Below are 20574 nucleotides of genomic sequence, written 5' to 3' on the forward strand. Positions count from 1 at the left end.
ATTACTGCAGATAGAGTCCGCACTGGGACGGGCGCCCAGCATCCTCTACGGACTAAGAGAAAAGGATTTACCGGTAGGTATTAAAATCCTATTTTCTCATACGTCCTAGAGGATGCTGGGGACTCCAAAAGGACCATGGGGTTTATACCAAAGCTCCAAACCGGGCGGGAGAGTGCGGATGACTCTGCAGCACCGACTGAGCAAACAGGAGGTCCTCAACAGCCAGGGTACCAAACTTGTAGAACTTTGCAAAAGTGTTTGACCTCGACCAAGTAGCTGCTCGGCAAAGCTGTAAAGCCGAGACACCTCGGGCAGCCGCCCAAGATGAGCCCAACTTCCTAGTGGAATGGGCTTTCACCGATTTCGGTAACGGCAAACCAGCCGTAGAATGAGCCTGCTGAATCGTATTACAGATCCAGCGTGCAATAGTCTGCTTAGAAGCAGGAGCACCAACCTTGTTGGCCACATACAGGACAAACAGCGCTTCTGTCTTCCTAAACCGAGCCGTTCTATCTACATAAATTTTCAAAGCTCTGACCACATCAAGAGACTTGGAATCAGCCAAGGCTTCAGTAGCCACAGGCACCACAATAGGTTGGTTCATGTGAAACGAAGAAACCACTTTTGGTAGAAATTGTTGACGAGTTCTCAACTCTGCTCTATCCTCATGGAAAATCAGATAGGGGCTCTTGTGAGACAAAGCCGCCAATTCGGACACCCGCCTTGCGGACGCCAACAGCATGACCACCTTCCAAGTGAAAATTTCAACTCTACCTTTTGTAAAGGTTCTAACCAATGTGACGTAAGGAACTGTAACACCACATTAAGGTCCCATGGTGCCGCAGGGGGCACAAACGGAGGTTGGATGGGTAGCACGCCTTTCACGAAAGTCTGCACTTCTGGAAGTGAGGCTAATTCCCTTTCAAAGAAAATTGATAAGGACGACACCTGCACTTTAATGGAGCCTAACTTCAGGCCCGCATCCACACCTGCTTGCAAAAAGTGGAGAAAACGCCCCAGCTGAAATTCTTCTGTAGGACCCTTCTTGGATTCACACCAAGACACACATTTTCTCCAAATACGGTGATAATGCTTCGCCGTTGCCTCCTTTCTAGCTTTGAGTAGAGTGGGGATGACTTCCCCAGAAATACCCTTCCTAGCTAGGATTTGGCGTTCAACCGCCATGCCGTCAAACGCAACCGCGGTAAGTCCTGGAACACACACGGCCCTTGCTGTAACAGATCCTCTCTGAGAGGAAGAGGCCAGGGATCTCCTGCGAGTAATTCCTGAAGATCTGGATACCAGGCCCTCCATGGCCAATCTGGAACAACGAGTATCGTCCGAACCCTTGTTCTTCTTATGATCCTTAATACCTTTGGGATGAGTGGAAGCGGAGGGAACACACAGACCGACTGAAACACCCACGGTGTCACTAGTGCGTCCACTGCTATTGCTGGAGGGTCCCTCGACCTGGAACAATATGTCCGAAGCTTCTTTTTGAGGCGAGACGACATCATGTCCATTTCAGGAAGTCCCCAACGACTTGCCACTTCTGCAAAGACCTCTTGATGAAGACCCCACTCTCCTGGATGGAGATCGTGTCTGCTGAGGAAGTCTGCTTCCCAGTTGTCAACTCCTGAAATGAAGACCGCTGACAGAGCGCTTGCATGTTTTTCCGCCCAGCGAAGAATCTTGGTGGCCTCCGCCATCGCCACTCTGCTCTTCGTTCTGCCCTGGCGGTTTACGTGCGCCACAGCTGTGATGTTGTCCGACTGAATCAGGACGGGCAGGTCGCGAAGAAGATGTTCCGCCTGCCGCAGGCTGTTGTAGAAGGCCCTTAACTCCAGCACGTTTATGTGCAGACAAGCTTCCTGGCTTGACCATTTTCCCTGGAAATTTTGTCCCTGTGTGACTGCTCCCCAACCTCGGTGACTCGCGCCCGTGGTCACCAGAATCCAATCTTGGATTCCGAACCTGCGACCCTCTAGAAGATGAGAACTTTGGAGCCACCACAGGAGAGACACCCTGGTCCTGGGGGACAGGTTTATCTTCCGGTGCATCTGCAGATGGGACCCGGACCACTTGTCCAGCAGGTCCCACTGAAACGTTCTTGCATGGAACCTGCCAAACGGAATGGCCTCGTAGGCCGCCACCATTTTTCCCAGCACTCGAGTGCAGTGATGAATCGACACTCTTGGCGGTTTCAGAAGTTCCTTGGCCATGTTCTGGATTTCCTGAGCTTTTTCCAACGGGAGAAAGATCCTCTGCCGGTCGGTGTCCAGAATCATGCCCAAAAACGATAGCCGAGTTGTCGGAATCAACTGCGACTTTTGTAAAATTTAGGAGCCAGCCATGCTGTTGCAGCACCAGTAGGGAGAGCGCAACGTTTTTCAGTAACTGCTCCTGTGATCTCGCCTTTATCAGGAGATCGTCCAAGTACGGGATAATTGTGACCACTTGCTTGCGCAGGAGCACCATCATTTCCGCCATTACCTTGGCAAAAATCCTCGGGCCGTTGAAAGACCAAACGGCAACGTCTGAAATTGGTAGTGACAATCCTGAAGAGGAGGCTATATGGGGACATGTAGGTACGCATCCTTTATGTCGACCGACACCATAAAATCCCCCCCTTCCAGACTGGAGATCACTGTTCGGAGAGATTCCATCTTGAATTTGATTTTTTTTTTTTTTTTAATAAAAGGTTGAGGGATTTTAAGTTCAGAATCGGCCTGACCGAGCAATCAGGCTTCGGGACCAGAATCAGGGTTGAATAAAACCCGTCTCCCCGTTGTGACGGGGGTACCGTGACAATGACTTGCTGTTGACACAGCTTTTGTATTGCAGCACATACTACCTCTCTCTCTGGAAGAGAAACTGGTAAGGCCGATTTGAAAAATCGGTGCGGAGGCACGTCTTGGAATTCCAGCTTGTATCCTTGGGTCACAATATCCAGCACCCAAGGATCTAGGTCCGAGCAAACCCAGACCCGACTAAAGAGTTGAAGATGTGCCCCCACCTGTGCGGACTCCAGCAGCGGAGCCCCAGCGTCATGCGGTGGACTTGGTTGAAGCCGGGGAGGACTTCTGTTCCTGGGAGCTTGCCCCAGCCGGGGATCTTTTACCTCTTCCCTTACCTCTGGCCGCGAGGAAGGAAGAACCACGTCCTTTCCTGAACTTATGCGACCGAAAGGACTGCATCTGGTATTGAGGTGTTTTCTTTTGCTGTGGAGGGACAAAAGGCAAAAAGGAAGACTTACCCGCGGTAGCTGTGGAAACCAGGTCCGCGAGGCCCTCACCAAACAAAACTTCACCTTTGTACGGCAGAGCCTCCATAGCCTTCTTAGAGTCAGCATCACCATTCCATTGATGAGTCTCCAACGCCCTCCTAGCCAAGATTGCCATGGCATTGGCCCTTGATCCCAAGAGGCCAATATCCCTCACAGCCTCCCTTAGATAAACCGCTGCGTCCCTGATGTGACCCAGGGTCAAAACTACGCTGTCCCTATCCAGGGTGTCTACGTCAGATAACAAGTTATCTGCCCACTTTTCAATAGCGCTACTCACCCATGCCGATGCCACGGCCGGCCCGAGTAGCGTACCGGTAGTAACATAAATAGATTTTAAGGTAGTTTCCCGTTTACGATCCGCAGGATCCTTAAGGGCTGCCGTGTCAGGGGACAGTAGCGCTACCTTCTTGGACAAACGCGCCAGGGCTTTGTCCACTGTGGGTGATGATTCCCACCGTAATCTATCGGGCGAGGGGAAAGGATACGCCATAGCAATTCTCCTGGGAATCTGCAGTCTCTTGTCAGGAGACTCCCAAGCCTTTTCAAAAAGAGCGTTCAATTCATGAGGGAGGAAACATTACCTCAGGTTTCTTTCCCTTAAACATACAGACCCTTGTGTCAGGGACAGTGGGGTCTTCTGTGATATGCAACACATCTTTAATAGCCACAATCATGTACTGAATACTCTTAGCCACTTTAGGATGTAACTTGGCATCATTATAGTAGACACTGGAGTCGGAATCCGTGTCGGTATCTGTGTATGCTACCTGGGTAAATGGACGTTTCTGAGACCCTGAGGGGGCCTGAGACTGTGATAAAACATCACCCATGGATTGTCTCCATGCTTGGTTCTGAGACTCAGAATTGTCTAACCTCTTATGCAATAAAGCCACACTTGCATTTAAAACTTTCCACATATCTACCCAATCAGCAGTCGGCGGTGCCGACGGAGTCACTCCCACATTATGTTCAGCTCCCTCACCAGCCTCCTCCTGGGAAAAGCATTCAATTTCAGACATGTCGACACACACGTACTGATACCCCCAAACACACTGGGCTATAGGGGACAGACCCACAGTAAGGTCCTTCATAGAGACAGAAAGGGAGTTTGCCAGCTCACACCCAGCGCCCCACCGGTCTGAAGGAATTAACCAATGCCCCAGACCTGTAAGCACTTTTTATATAATAGTAATCAACACCAAATTGCCGTGCCCCCCCCCCCCTCATTTTGTGCACCCTGTTACTTGTGGTAGCAGTGAAGGGCCAGGAGCAGCATCTCTGCAGCTGTACTGTGGAGAAAATGGCGCTGGTTTGAGCTGAGGAAGCCCCGCCCCCTATATGGCGCGCTTCGGTCCCGCGTTTTTTTATACTGGCGGGGGTCCCTATACATTGCCTAGGCAATGTATATACATATAGCCAGGTTAAATATGAGGTTTTATTGCTGCTCAGGGCGCCCCCCCTGCGCCCTGCACCCATGTAGTGCCGCTTGTGTAAGGGAGCAATGGCGCGCAGCGCGACCGCTGCGCGGTACCTCCGGAAGATCTGAAGTCTTCTGCCGCCTTTGAAGTCTTCTTGCCTCACCCGGCTTCTCTCTTCAGGCTCTGTGAGGGGAACGGCGGCGCGGCTCCGGGAACGAACAGCTAGGCGCACCAAGTGATCAGACCCTCTGGAGCTAATGGTGTTCAGTAGCCTAAGAAGCAGAGCCTTTGAACTCACAGAAGTAGGTCTGCTTCTCTCCCCTCAGTCCCACGAAGCAGGGAGCCTGTTGCCAGCAGTGCTCCCTGAAAATAATAAAACCTAACAATAGTCTTTTCTAGAGAAACTCTGTAGAGCTCCCCTAGTGTGCAACCAGTCTCCTCTGGGCACAGTATCTAACTGAGGTCTGGAGGAGGGGCATAGAGGGAGAAGCCAGTTCACGCCCATTTAAAGTCTTAAAGTGCCCATGTCTCCTGCGAATCCCGTCTATACCCCATGGTCCTTTTGGAGTCCCCAGCATCCTCTAGGACGCATGAGAAATAGGATTTTGGTTACCTACCGGTAAATGCTTATCTCGTAGTCCGTAGAGGATGCTGGGGTCCACATTAGTACCATGGGGTATAGACCGGTCCACTAGGAGCCATTGGCACTTTAAGAGTTTGAGAGTGTGGACTGGATCCTCCCTCTATGCCCCTCCTACCAGACTCAGTCTAGAAACTGTGCCCGAGGAGACGGGCATCTTTGAGAGAAGGATTTAAACACAGATAGTGGCGAGATTCACACCAGCTCACACATACAAGGCACATCAAGCTAGCTTAGCTTGAAAACTCAGCAACTGCTGAAACATTACTTACCAAGTAACAATGCAGTACATAACTAAACAAAGTCGTACTGAACCAGATAACGGTTGCAGGAAAACGAAGTGCTGGATTTATCGGTAGGTAACCAAAATCCTATTTTCTCTTACGTCCTAGAGGATGCTGGGGTCCACATTAGTACCATGGGGATGTACCAAAGCTCCCAGAACAGGAGGGAGAGAGCGGAGGCTCCTGCAGAACTGATTGGCCTCTGATGATCTGAAGTTCAGTCAAAGTATCGAACTTGTAACACTTTGCAAACGTGTTCGACCCATACTAAGTTGCAGCTCTGCAAAGTTGCAATGCCGAGACACCCAGGGCAGCCGCCCAGGAAGACCCCACCTTACGAGTAGAGTGGGCTTTAACAGATTTTGGACATGGCAGTCCTGCCGTAGAATAAGCATGCTGGTTAGTGAACTGAATCCAGCATGAAATAGTCAGCTTAGAAGCAGGACACCCAATCTTCTTGGGATCATATAGGACAAACAGAGTCCGACTTTCTGTGACGAGAAGTTCACTTCACATATATCTTCAGAGCCCTTACAACATCCAAGGACTCAGGAGTCAGTAAGTACTGGCACCACAATAGGTTGGTTGATATGAAATGCCGACACAACCTTCAGAAGAAACTGCTGACGTGTCCGGAGTTCAGCTCTATCTTCGTAAAAGATCAAGTAAGGACTTTTACCGGACAAAGACCCTAATTCCGACACACGTCTAGCAGAAGCTAAGGCCAACAACGTGACCGCCTTCCAAGTAAGAAATTTGACCTCAACCTCCTGTAGAGGTTCAAACCAATCCGAGTGGAGAAACTGCAAAACCATGTTAAGGTCCCAAGGCGCCGTAGGTGGTACAAAGGGAGGTTGGATGTGCAGAACTGCTTTCAAAAATAGTCTGAACCTCAGGGAGGGCAGCCAATTGTTTCTGGAAGAAGATGGAGGGGGCCGAAATCGGGACCTTCACAGATCCCAACCTCAGGCCCATAGCCACACCTGCTTGCAGGAAGAGGAGAAACTGTCCGAGTTGAAACTCCACCGCAGGAAACTTCTTGGATTCACACCAAGAAACATAATTTCTTCCAAATACGATGGTAATGTTTAGATGTTACCTCTTTCCTAGCCTGTATCAGGGTAGGAATGCCCTTCCGAGCTAGTATCAGGTGTTCAACCTCCATGCTGTCAAACGTAGCCACGGTAAGTCTTGATAGGCGAACGGTCCCTGCAGCAGCAGATACTCCCGAAGAGGAAGAGGCTCTTTCTGCAACAGATTCAGAAGGTCCGCGTACCAAGCCTGCCTTGGCCAGTCCGGAGCAATGAGGATCGCCTGAACCCTTGATCTCCTTACGAGCTTTAGAACTCTTGGAATGAGTGGAAGAGGTGGAAACACATACACTGATCGGAACACCCACGGAGACACTAGGGCGTCCACTGCCACTGCTTGTGGGTCCCTCGACCTGGAACAATAGCGTTGAAGCTTCTTGTTGAGACTAGAGGCCATCATGTCTATTTGGGGTAACCCCCAAAGGTCTGTAATTTCCCTGAACACCGCTGGATGGAGATCGTGTCTGCTTCCCAGTTGTCTACTCCCGGAATGAAGATTGCCGAGAGCGCCAACGCGCGTCTTTCTGCCCAGAGGATGATTCTTGTCACCTCTGACATTGCAGCTCTGCTCTTCGTTCCGCCATGTCGGTTTATGTAGGCCACTGTCGTTACATTGTCAAACTGCACTTGAATGGTCCGATTTCTTAGAAGATGGGCCGCCTGAAAGACCGTTGTAGACGGCTCTTAGTTCCAGGATGTTGATGGGCAAGCCGGCTTCCAGACTTCACCACCTTCCTTGGAATGTTTCCCCCTGAGTGACTGCACCCCAGCCCCGAAGGCTCGCATCCGTGGTTAGAAGGACCCAGTCCTGAATCCCGAACCTGCGGCCCTCCAGAAGGTGAGGCAATTGGAGCCATCAGAGGAGTGAAATCCTGGCCTTTGGCGACAGACGAATCCTCTGGTGCATGTGGAGATGAGATCCTGACCACTTGTCCAGGAGATCCAGTTGGAAGGCCCGAGCATGGAACCTCCCGTATTGGAGAGCCTCGTAAGAGGCCACCATCTTTCCCAAAAGGCGAATGCAGTGATGAACTGACACCCGGGCTGGCTTCAGGACCTCCCGGACCATTGTTTGTATCACCAATGCATTTTCCTGCGGAAGAAACACCCTCTGCACTTCTGTGTTAAGGATCATCCCCAGAAAAAATAACCTCTGGGTCGGTTACAAATGTGACTTTGGGAGATTCAGAATCCAACCGTGGACTCTAAGTAGGTGCGTTGTGAGAACAATGGACTGCAACAGCTTCTCCTTGGACGAAGCCTTTATCAGCAGATCGTCCAGATATGGAATGATGTTCACCTCTGGATTGCGGAGGAGAACCATCATCTCTGCCATCACCTTGGTGAACACCCTCGGTGCTGTTGAGAGGCCGAATGGCAGGGCCTGGAACTGGAAATGACAGTCCAATAATGCGAAATGGAGATAAGCCTGATGCGGCAGCCAAATCGGAATGTACGCATCCTTGATATCCAGGGTTACCAGGAATTCCCCCTCTTCCAGACCTGATATCACCGCCCTGAGAGACTCCATCTTGAACTTGAACTCCTTGAGAAAGGGAGATCAGTGATTTTAGGTTCAGAATGGGTCTGACCGAACCATCCGGTTTCGGTACCACGAAAAGGTACGAATAGTAACCAGTGGTTTGTAAATGAGGAACTGGTACAATGACCTGTGCCTCCACCAACTTCTGGACAGCTTCCTGTAGTACAGTTCTGTCTGCCAGTAGAACTGGCCAGCCTGATTTGAAAAATTGGTGAGGAGGGAGATTTTGAAATTCCAGCCTGTATCCTTGGGACACAATATCTATCACCCAGGGATCCAGGCCGGACGATACCCAGATGTGACTGAACTGTCTGCGTCTCGCCCCAACAGGCCCCACCTCCAGGCCGCGCGGTCTACCATCATGCGGAGGAGGACTTTGGCGTACATTAAGCAGGCTTTTGTTCCTGGGAACCTGCAGCAGCAGGTTTATTGGATTTAACTCGACCTCCCCTAAAGAAGGTATTGGACGGTTTGGCCTTTCTAGGCTTGTTAGGCCGAAAGGACTGAGATGCTGATAAAGAGAAGTATATCTTTGGAGCAGCTGAGGGAAGAAACGGAGACTTACCCGCTGTAGCCGTGGATATCCACGCATCCAAAGCTTCCCCAAAGAGAGCCTGACCTGTGTAGGGTAAGGTCTCCACACTTTTCCTGGATTCCGCGTCAGCAGACCACTGGCGCAGCCACAGTCCCCGTCGAGCTGAAACAGACATGGAAGAGATCCCTGCAGCCATGGAACCCAGGTCTTTCATGGATTCTACCATAAAACCTGCTGCATCGTGAATGTTACGCAAAAACAATTCAACATCCCCTCTATCCATCGTATCCAAATCCTCTAGTAAGGTAGCCGACCACTTTACTATAGCCCTTGCAATCCATGCACTAGCAATAGTGGGACGTAATATGGCCCCTGAAGCAGTGTACATTGATTTAAGTGTATTATCAATTTTTCTATCAGCCGGCTCCTTTAAGGCGGGAGATCCTGGAACAGGTAAAACCACCTATTTTGAGAGTCTGGACACAGATGTGTCAACAATAGGCGGGTCTTCCCATTTTTTTTCTATCCTCATCCTTTTAGGGATCTGGCGTTTTTTCTCCGGGTTTTCCCATGCTTTCTCAAATATAGTATTCAATTCCTTTGACGCAGGGAAGGTTAGCGAGGCTCTCTTATTTTCCGTGAAAAAAGCCTCCTCAACCTGCTCAGGTGTGGTATCATTAATATTAAACACATCCCTGATAGCCTCTATCATTAATTGCATCCCCTTTGCAAGAGAGGCAGACCCCCGCAACACATCCCCATTACCGTCTCTGGTATCAGAATCGGTATCCGTGTCATCTTGTATGATGTTAACAAGTGCACGTTTCTGGGGGCATATAGCGGGTCGTCCTGAGGTACCAGAATTGGGCCATACTGCCATATAGTTCTGTAATACCTGGGTTGCAGACTCATTACTCGCAACCCTGTCAGAAATCTGAGTAATCCAAGATTTGATAGAGGAAAACCATTCAGGTTCCCTTGCTGGAATCTGTGCTAAACCAGTGCTATCCTGATTACATGGAATGGGATCATCCTGTGAGGACATATCCTCCGCAGCATATGACACAGTGTCCCTGGACATAGCTAAAGGAGAACACCAAACACTCCACACAAACAGGTGAGGGCAGACAGAGTTTCTCCCCCAAGAATGGCAAGAGAGAGACAGAGATTGGAGCCAACCCACACACAGCGCTTTTACCAAAGGGAGACCCCTTGTCAGCGCTGACTGTGCACCTTAATAGGATACACAGTCATATTGCAGCCTCCCCCTTCCTTTTACAACCCACTGGTACCGTTTACATATAGCTGGAGTTGCTGTGGAGGGACCTTTTTCCTGGTCAGCGCTGTGCAAGCAGGAAAATGGCGCTGAAACGCTGCTGGGTCCGCTCTGAGAAGCTCCGCCCCCAAAATGGCAGTGTCTTCCCACTCTTCTTCTGCTTATACTGGCCTGAGGATTTAGTGCTGGCTGAGATCCTGAGACCCAGACAGGCTTCTGGACCAGTGTAGGGTGTAGCGCTGGCTCAGGGCGCCCCACCATGTACCGCAGTTAATACTGCGCTCCTACCCTGTTGCCGCCATCTTCACACCGACCTCCCGGTTGCCACTGATTCTTCAGCCCTGCAAGGGGGTGGTGGCATGCTGCTGGGGCGAGCGGTCCCCTGTGGCAGAGAACGATCAGACCCCTCTGGAGCTCAGTGTCCAGTCAGCGGAGACAGTGGCTCAGACCCCGCAGGGCGGACACTGCTCCCCCCCAATCCCTCGCTGCAGGGAGGCTGTTGCCAGTAGCCTCCCTGTAAAACAAAAACAAAAAAAACTCTAAAACAACAATTTACTAGGAAAACTCAGGAGAGCTCCCTTAGCTGTGACTGGCTCCTCCGGGCACATTTTATAAATTGAGTCTGATAGGAAGGGCATAGAGAGAGGAGCCAGCCCACACTCTCAAACTCCTAGTGGACCCGTCTATATGGTATTAATGTGGACCCCAGCATCCTCTAGGACGTAAGAGAAAGAGGGCGTTTGTGGGTGTCAACTTACCGTTTTCTGGGAGTGTTTGCAAAAACGCAGGTGTGTCCAAGCTTTTGCAGGGTGGGTGTCGGACGTCAATTCCGGGACCAAAAAGACTGAAGTGATCGCAGCGACTAAGTTCAGAGCTACTCAGAAACTGCAAAAAACGTTTTTGCGCCGTCGGCTGCAAAAGCGTTCACACACTTGCAAAGCGAAAATACACTCCCCCGTGGGCGGTGACTATCTGATCGCAGCGCTGCAAAAAGTTTCTAGCGAGCGATCAACTCGGAATGACACCCAATATTGCTACTTTCATCCATCACTTTCCAGCTTGGTACAAGAACAGATGCTTTATTGTCTCTATACCTAGTCATAATATTGTGTACTCCCAAGATCACATCATTCCCTGAGAGCAGCACACACTGCTAAGCTTACTTGGTCCGCAGCAGATACAGGAAGCATTTAAGTCTTAAAGGTAGTAAAACTATTCCTATAAATAATGGATCTAACATATGTGACTGTAGACAAGACAGAGCCAGTAGCAGAATATTTTCAGAGATTGAGGCAGATCTTTGTTCACTACAGTTAATTGCAGCCTTGATGAATGGCCTCTTACCATCTTTCTAGACCCAATTTAAAATGTTTGCTAAGTGTTGGCAAAAGAGATCTGTCATAGGCGTGCGCAGCTAATTTTATTAGGGGGTGCACCGCCGGGGGGACATGTCTAGCATCGCCTTTTGGGCGTATCTAGCACCACCTTTTCGGCGTGTCTAGCACTGCCTAGGAACATATTTAGCACTATTTTATATTCAGTAGAATCACATGGTTTAATCTAATTTCTCCCTAGTTCCTAATAATAAAGTAAATATAATACACCCCAGAGAAATGAAATGAAACATAATGCTGTGACCACCGTCCGGTTTAATATAACACAAGTAAAAGTAAACATTTTTACACGTGTGCTATTAGAGCCACATCTGCCTTTTTCTAAGCCATCAGACCCCACCTCCGCTGGATACCAGCATTTGTCACACATGTCCCCATGCTCACCAGCTACTGGCAGTAGTGCCCCTTATTCACATTACAGCATATAGGGGGTAATTCCAAGTTGATCGCAGCAGGAAATTTTTTTAGCAGTTGGGCAAAACCATGTGCACTGCGGGGGGGGGGGGGGGGCAGATATAACATGTGCAGATAGAGATAGATTTGGGTGTGGTGAGTTCAATCTGCAATCTAAATGCAGTGTAAAAATAAAGCAGACAGTATTTACCCTGCACAGAAACAAAATAACCCACCCAAATCTAACTCTCTCTGCCCCCCCCTGCAGTGCACGTGGTTTTGCCCAACTGCTAAAAAATTTCCTGCTGCGATCAACTTGGAATTACCCCCATAGTACGAGTTAAAATGTATATTATGCCACAGTATGAGCCAAAATTAATGTTACGCCACACAGTATGAGCCGAAATTCACATTATGTCATACAGTATGAGACAAAATTCAGATTACCCCACACAGTATGAGATAAATTCACATTACACCACACAGTATGAGATAAATTCACATTACACCACACAGTATGAGATAAAATAAGAATTTACTTACCGATAATTCTATTTCTCATAGTCCGTAGTGGATGCTGGGAACTCCGTAAGGACCATGGGGAATAGCGGCTCCGCAGGAGACTGGGCACAAAAGTAAAAGCTTTATGACTAGCTGGTGTGCACTGGCTCCTCCCCCTATGACCCTCCTCCAAGCCTCAGTTAGGATACTGTGCCCGGACGAGCGTACATAATAAGGAAGGATCTTGAATCCCGGGTAAGACTCATACCAGCCACACCAATCACACCGTACAACTTGTGATCTGAACCCAGTTAACAGTATGATAAACGTAGGAGCCTCTGAAAAGATGGCTCACAACAATAAACAACCCGATTTTTGTAACAATAACTATATACAAGTATTGCAGACAATCCGCACTTGGGATGGGCGCCCAGCATCCACTACGGACTATGAGAAATAGAATTATCGGTAAGTAAATTCTTATTTTCTCTGACGTCCTAGTGGATGCTGGGAACTCCGTAAGAACCATGGGGTTTATACCAAAGCTCCCAAACGGGCGGGAGAGTGCGGATGACTCTGCAGCACCGAATGAGAGAACTCCAGGTCCTCCTCAGCCAGGGTATCGAATTTGTAAAATTTAGCAAACGTGTTTGCCCCTGACCAAGTAGCTGCTCGGCAAAGTTGTAAAGCCGAGACCCCTCGGGCAGCCGCCCAAGATGAGCCCACCTTCCTTGTGGAACGGGCTTTTACAGATTTTGGCTGTGGCAGGCCTGCCACAGAATGTGCAAGCTGAATCGTACTACAAATCCAACGAGCAATCGTCTGCTTAGAAGCAGGAGCACCCAGCTTGTTGGGTGCATACAGGATAAACAGCGAGTCAGATTTTCTGACTCCAGCCGTCCTGGAAACATATATTTTCAGGGCCCTGACTACGTCCAGCAACTTGGAGTCCTCCAAGTCCCTAGTAGCCGCAGGCACCACAATAGGCTGGTTCATGTGAAACGCTGAAACCACCTTAGGGAGAAATTGAGGGCGAGTCCTCAGTTCTGCCCTGTCTGAATGAAAAATTAGGTAAGGGCTTTTATATGATAAAGCCGCCAATTCTGAGACACGCCTGGCTGAAGCCAGGGCTAACAGCATGACCACTTTCCATGTGAGATATTTTAATTCCACAGTGGTGAGTGGTTCAAACCAATGTGACTTTAGGAGACTCAACACTACATTGAGATCCCAAGGTGCCACTGGAGGCACAAAAGGAGGCTGTATATGCAGTACCCCTTTGACAAACGTCTGAACTTCAGGCACTGAAGCCAGTTCTTTTTGGAAGAATATTGACAGGGCCGAAATTTGAACCTTAATGGACCCTAATTTTAGGCCCATAGATAGTCCTGTTTGCAGGAAATGCAGGAAACGACCCAGTTGAAATTCCTCTGTAGGGGCCTTCTTGGCCTCACACCACGCAACATATTTTCGCCAAATGCGGTGATAATGTTTCGCGGTTACATCCTTCCTGGCCTTGATCAGGGTAGGGATGACTTCATCTGGAATGCCTTTTTCCTTCAGGATCCGGCGTTCAACCTCCATGCCGTCAAACGCAGCCGCGGTAAGTCTTGGAACAGACAAGGTCCCTGCTGGAGCAGGTCCTTTCTTAGAGGTAGAGGCCACGGGTCCTCCGTGAGCATCTCTTGAAGTTCCGGGTACCAAGTCCTCCTTGGCCAATCCGGAGCCACGAGTATAGTTCTTACTCCTCTCCTTCTTATGATTCTCAATACTTTGGGTATGAGAGGCAGAGGAGGGAACACATACACTGACTGGTACACCCACGGTGTTACCAGAGCGTCCACCGCTATCGCCTGAGGGTCCCTTGACCTGGCGCAATATCTGTCTAGTTTCTTGTTGAGACGAGACGCCATCATGTCCACCTTTGGTTTTTCCCAACGGTTTACAATCACGTGGAAGACTTCTGGGTGAAGTCCCCACTCCCCCGGGTGGAGGTCGTGTCTGCTGAGGAAGTCTGCTTCCCAGTTGTCCACTCCCGGAATGAACACCGCTGACAGTGCTGTCACATAATTTTCCGCCCAGCGAAGAATTCTTGCAGCTTCTGCCATTGCCCTCCTGCTTCTTGTGCCGCCCTGTCTGTTTACGTGGGCGACTGCCGTGATGTTGTCCGATTGGATCAATACCGACTGACCCTGAAGCAGAGGCCTTGCTTGACTTAGGGCATTGTAAATTGCCCTTAGTTCCAGGATATTTATGTGAAGAGACGTTTCCATGCTTGACCAAAAGCCCTGGAAATTTCTTCCCTGTGTGACTGCTCCCCAGCCTCTCAGGCTGGCATCCGTGGTCACCAGAATCCAGTCCTGAATGCCGAATCTGCGGCCCTCTAGAAGATGAGCACTCTGCAACCACCACAGGAGAGACACCCTTGTCCTTGGAGATAGGGTTATCCGCTGATGCATCTGAAGATGCGATCCGGACCATTTGTCCAGCAGATCCCACTGAAAAGTTCTTGCATGGAATCTTCCGAATGGAATCGCTTCGTAAGAAGCCACCATCTTTCCCAGGACCCTTGTGCATTGATGCACTGACACTTGTCCTGGTTTCAGGAGGTTCCTGACTAGCTCGGATAACTCCCTGGCCTTCTCCTCCGGGAGAAACACCTTTTTCTGGACTGTGTCCAGAATCATCCCTAGGAACAGTAGACGTGTTGTTGGAATCAGCTGCGAGTTTGGAATATTTAGAATCCACCCGTGCTGACGTAGCACTACCTGAGATAGTGCTACTCCGACCTCTAACTGTTCCCTGGACCTTGCCCTTATCAGGAGATCGTCCAAGTAAGGGATAATTAAGACGCCTTTTCTTCGAAGAAGAATCATCATTTCGGCCATTACCTTGGTAAAGACCCGTGGTGCCGTGGACAATCCAAACGGCAGCGTCTGAAACTGATAATGACAGTTTTGTACCACAAACCTGAGGTACCCTTGGTGAGAAGGGTAGATTGGGACATGGAGATAAGCATCTTTGATGTCCAGAGACACCATATAGTCCCCTTCTTCCAGGTTCGCTATCACTGCTCTGAGTGACTCCATCTTGAATTTGAACCTTTTTATGTAAGTGTTCAATGATTTCAGATTTAAAATCGGTCTCACCGAGCCGTCCGGCTTCGGTACCACAAACAGCGTGGAGTAATACCCCTTTCCCTGTTGTAGGAGGGGTACCTTGATTATCACCTGCTGGGAATACAGCTTGTGAATAGCTTCCAATACTGCCTCCCTGTCGGAGGGAGACGTTGGTAGAGCAGACTTCAGGAACCGGCGAGGGGGAGACGTCTCGAATTCCAATTTGTACCCCTGTGATACTACCTGCAGGATCCAGGGGTCCACTTGCGAGTGAGCCCACTGCGCGTTGAAATTTTTGAGACGGGCCCCCACCGTGCCCGAGTCCGCTTGTAAAGCCCCAGCGTCATGCTGAAGACTTGGCAGAAGCGAGGGAGGGCTTCTGATCCTGGGAAGAGGCTGCCTGCTGCAGTCTTTTTCCCCTTCCTCTGCCCCGGGGCAGAAATGAGTGGCCTTTTGCCCGCTTGCCCTTATGGGGACGAAAGGACTGAGTTTGAAAAGACGGTGTCTTTTTCTGCTGAGAGGTGACCTGGGGTAAAAAGGTGGATTTCCCAGCCGTCGCCGTGGCCACCAGGTCCGATAGACCGACCCCAAATAACTCCTCCCCTTTATACGGCAAAACTTCCATATGCCGTTTGGAATCCGCATCACCTGACCACTGTCGTGTCCATAAACTTCTTCTGGCAGAAATGGACAGCGCACTTACTCTTGATGCCAGGGTGCAAATATCCCTCTGTGCATCTCGCATATATAGTAATGCATCCTTTAAATGCTCTATAGTCAATAATATACTGTCCCTATCCAGGGTATCAATATTTTCAGTCAGGGAATCCGACCAAGCCACTCCAGCGCTGCACATCCAGGCTGAGGCGATTGCTGGTCGTAGTATAACACCAGTATGTGTGTATATACCCTTTAGGATATTTTCCAGCTTTCTATCAGCTGGTTCCTTGAGGGCGGCCGTATCAGGAGACGGCAACGCCACTTGTTTTGATAAGCGTGTGAGCGCCTTATCTACCCTAGGGGGTGTTTCCCAACGCGCCCTAACCTCTGGCGGGAAAGGGTATAATGCCAATAATTTATTAGAAATCAGCAGTTTATCGGTGGAAACCCACGCTTTGTCACACACCTCATTTAATTCATCTGATTCAGGAAAAACTATGGGTAGTTTTTTCACACCCCACATAATACCCCTTTTTGTGGTACTTGTAGTATCAGAAATGTTCAAAGCCTCCTTCATTGCCGTGATCATGTAACGTGTGGCCCTACTGGACATTACGTTTGTCTCGTCACCGTCGACGCTGGAGTCAGTATCCATGTCTGGGTCTGTGTCGACCATCTGAGGTAACAGGCGCTTTAGAGCCCCTGACGGTGTTTGAGACGCCTGGACAGGCACTAACTGATTTGCCGGCTGTCTCATGTCGTCAACAGTTTTTTGCAAAGTGCTGACACTGTCACGTAATTCCTTCCATACGACCATCCAGTCAGGTGTCGACTCCCTAGGCGGTGACATCACTATTACAGGCAATTGCTCCGCCTCCACATCATTTTCCTCCTCATACATGTCGACACAATCGTACCGACACACAGCACACACACAGGGAATGCTCTGATAGAGGACAGGACCCCACGAGCCCTTTGGGGAGACAGAGGGAGAGTTTGCCAGCACACACCAGAGCGCTATATATATACACAGGGATAACCTTATATAAGTGTTTCTCCCTTCTATAGCTGCTGTATTTGTATTATCTGCCAATTAGTGCCCTCCCTCTCTTGTTTTACCCTGATTCTGTAGCAGGACTGCAGGGGAGAGTCAGGGAGCCGTCCTTCCAGCGGAGCTGTGAGGGAAAATGGCGCTTGTGTGCTGAGGAGATAGGCTCCGCCCCCTTTTCGGCGGCCTTTTCTCCCGCTTTTTTTAGGAAAACTGGCAGGGGTTAAATGCATCCATATAGCCCAGGAGCTATATGTGATGCATTTCTTTAGCCATATAAGGTTTAAAACGTGTTTTATTGCGTCTCAGGGCGCTCCCCCCCAGCGCCCTGCACCCTCAGTGACCGGAGTGTGAAGTGTGCTGAGAGCAATGGCGCACAGCTGCAGTGCTGTGCGCTACCTTATTGAAGACAGGAACGTCTTCTGCCGCCGATTTTTCCGAACCTCTTCGCTCTTCTGGCTCTGTAAGGGGGCCGGCGGCGCGGCTCCGGGACCCATCCAAGCTGAGCCTGTGATCGTCCCTCTGGAGCTAATGTCCAGTAGCCAAGAAGCCCAATCCACTCTGCATGCAGGTGAGTTCGCTTCTTCTCCCCTTAGTCCCACGATGCAGTGAGCCTGTTGCCAGCAGGTCTCACTGAAAATAAAAAACCTATTTAAACTTTTACTCTAAGCAGCTCAGGAGAGCTACCTAGCATGCACCCTTCTCGGCCGGGCACAAAAATCTAACTGAGGCTTGGAGGAGGGTCATAGGGGGAGGAGCCAGTGCACACCAGCTAGTCATAAAGCTTTTACTTTTGTGCCCAGTCTCCTGCGGAGCCGCTATTCCCCATGGTCCTTACGGAGTTCCCAGCATCCACTAGGACGTCAGAGAAATTCACATTACACCACACAGTATGAGCCAAATTCACATTACCCCACACAGTATGAGCCAAATTCACATTACCCCACACAGTAGGAGATAAATTCACATTACACCACACAGTATGAGATAAATTCACATTAGACCACACAGTTTGAGCCGAAATTCACATTATGCAGCACATTATGAGATAAATTCACATTACACCACACAGTATGAGCCGAAATTCACATTATGCCGCACAGTATGAGATAAGTTCACATTACACCACACAGTATGAGCCGAAATTCACATTATGCCGCACAGTATGAGATAAATTCACATTATCCCACACAGTTTGTCCCCAGCAGTACCAGATACATGTAATGACTCCAGCTCAGGAAACTACGGACTCAGCTATTATAATAAGAATTTACTTACCGATAATTCTATTTCTCGTAGTCCGTAGTGGATGCTGGGAACTCCGTAAGGACCATGGGGAATAGCGGCTCCGCAGGAGACTGGGCACATCTAAAGAAAGCTTTAGGATCACCTGGTGTGCACTGGCTCCTCCCCCTATGACCCTCCTCCAAGCCTCAGTTAGGATATTGTGTACGCTCGTCCGGGCACAGTAAGGAAGGATTTTGAATCCCGGGTAAGACTCATACCAGCCACACCAATCACACTGTACAACTTGTGATCTGAACCCAGTTAACAGCATGATAATAGAGGAGCCTCTAGAAAAGATGGCTCACTACAACAATAACCCGAATTTTTTTGGTAACAATAATTATGTACCAGTATTGCAGACAATCCGCACTTGGGATGGGCGCCCAGCATCCACTACGGACTACGAGAAATAGAATTATCGGTAAGTAAATTCTTATTTTCTCTGACGTCCTAGTGGATGCTGGGAACTCCGTAAGGACCATGGGGATTATACCAAAGCTCCCAAACGGGCGGGAGAGTGCGGATGACTCTGCAGCACCGAATGAGAGAACTCCAGGTCCTCCTCAGTCAAGATATCAAATTTGTAGAATTTTACAAACGTATTTGCTCCTGACCAAGTAACTGCTCGGCAAAGTTGTAAAGCCGAGACCCCTCGGGCAGCTGCCCAAGATGAGCCCACCTTCCTTGTGGAGTGGGCATTTTAAGATTTTTGGCTGTGGCAGGCCTGCCACAGAATGTGCAAGCTGAATTGTACTACAAATCCAACGAGCAATCGTCTGCTTAGAAGCAGAAGCACCCAGTTTGTTGGGTGCATACAGGATAAACAGCGAGTCAGATTTTCTGACTCCAGCCGTCCTGGAAACATGTATTTTCAGGGTCCAGACCACGTCAAGCAACTTGGAATCCTCCAAGTCCTTAGTAGCCGCAGGTACCACAATAGGTTGGTTCATGTGAAATGCAGAAACCACCTTAGGTAGAAAATTTGAGGACGAGTCCTCAATTCTGTCCTTTCAGAATGAACTATTAAGTAAGGGCTTTTATATGATAAAGCCGCCAATTCTGACACCCGCCTGGCTGAAACCAGGGCTAACTCGTCACTTCCATGTGAGATATTTTAAGTCCACAGTGGTGAGTGGTTCAAACCAATGTGACTTTAGGAAAACTCAACACAACATTGAGATCCCCAAGGTGCCACTGGAGGCACAAAAGGAGACTGTATATGCAGTACCCCTTTTACAAATGTCTGAACTTCAGGCACTGAAGCCAGTTCTTTTTGGAAGAAAATCGACAGGGCCGAAATTTGAACCTTAATGGACCCTAATTTTAGGCCCATAGACAGTCCTGTTTGCAGGAAATGGAGGAAACGACCCAGTTGAAATTCCTCTGTAGGGGCCTTCTTGGCCTCACCCCACGCAACATATTTTCGCCAAATGCGGTGATAATGTTTTGCGGTTACGTCTTTCCTGGCCTTGACCAGGGTAGGGATCTTCAGGATCCGGCGTTCAACCGCCATGCCGTCAAACGCAGCCGCGGTAAGTCTTGGAACAGACAAGGCCCTTGCTGGAGCAGGTCCTTTCTTAGAGGTAGAGGCCACGGTTCGTCCGTGAGCATCTCTTGAAGTTCCGGATACCAAGTCCTTCTTGGCCAATCCGGAACCACGAGTATAGTTCTTACTCCTCTCCTTCTTATGATTCTCAGTACTTTTGGTATGAGGGGCAGAGGAGGGAACACATACACTGACTGGTACACCCACGGTGTTACCAGAGCGTCCACCACTATTGCCTGAGGGTCCCTTGACCTGTCGCAATATCTGTCTAGTTTTTTGTTTAGACGGGACGCCATTATGTCCACCTTTTGTTTTTCCCAACGGTTTACAATCAGGTGGAAGACTTCTGGGTGAAGTCCCCACTCTCCCGGGTGAAGGTCGTGTCTGCTGAGGAAGTCTGCTTCCCAGTTGTCCACTCCCGGAATGAACACTGCTGACAGTGCTATCACATGATTTTCCGCCCAGCGAAAATCCTTGCAGCTTCTGCCATTGCCCTCCTGCTTCTCGTGCCGCCCTGTCTGTTTACGTGGGCGACTGACGTGATGTTGTCCGA

General features: G+C 49.5%; 1 protein-coding gene across 1 annotated transcript in view; it reads right to left on the reverse strand.

Moving 5' to 3' along the window:
• DNAJB12 (DnaJ heat shock protein family (Hsp40) member B12) overlaps positions 1-20574 on the reverse strand; it is a 176659-nt gene that overhangs the window by 118623 nt on the left and 37462 nt on the right. The gene's annotated exons all lie outside the window — the stretch shown is intronic.

Source organism: Pseudophryne corroboree, chromosome 3, assembly GCF_028390025.1.
Source record: "Pseudophryne corroboree isolate aPseCor3 chromosome 3, aPseCor3.hap2, whole genome shotgun sequence".
Taxonomy (NCBI): Eukaryota; Metazoa; Chordata; class Amphibia; order Anura; family Myobatrachidae; genus Pseudophryne; species Pseudophryne corroboree.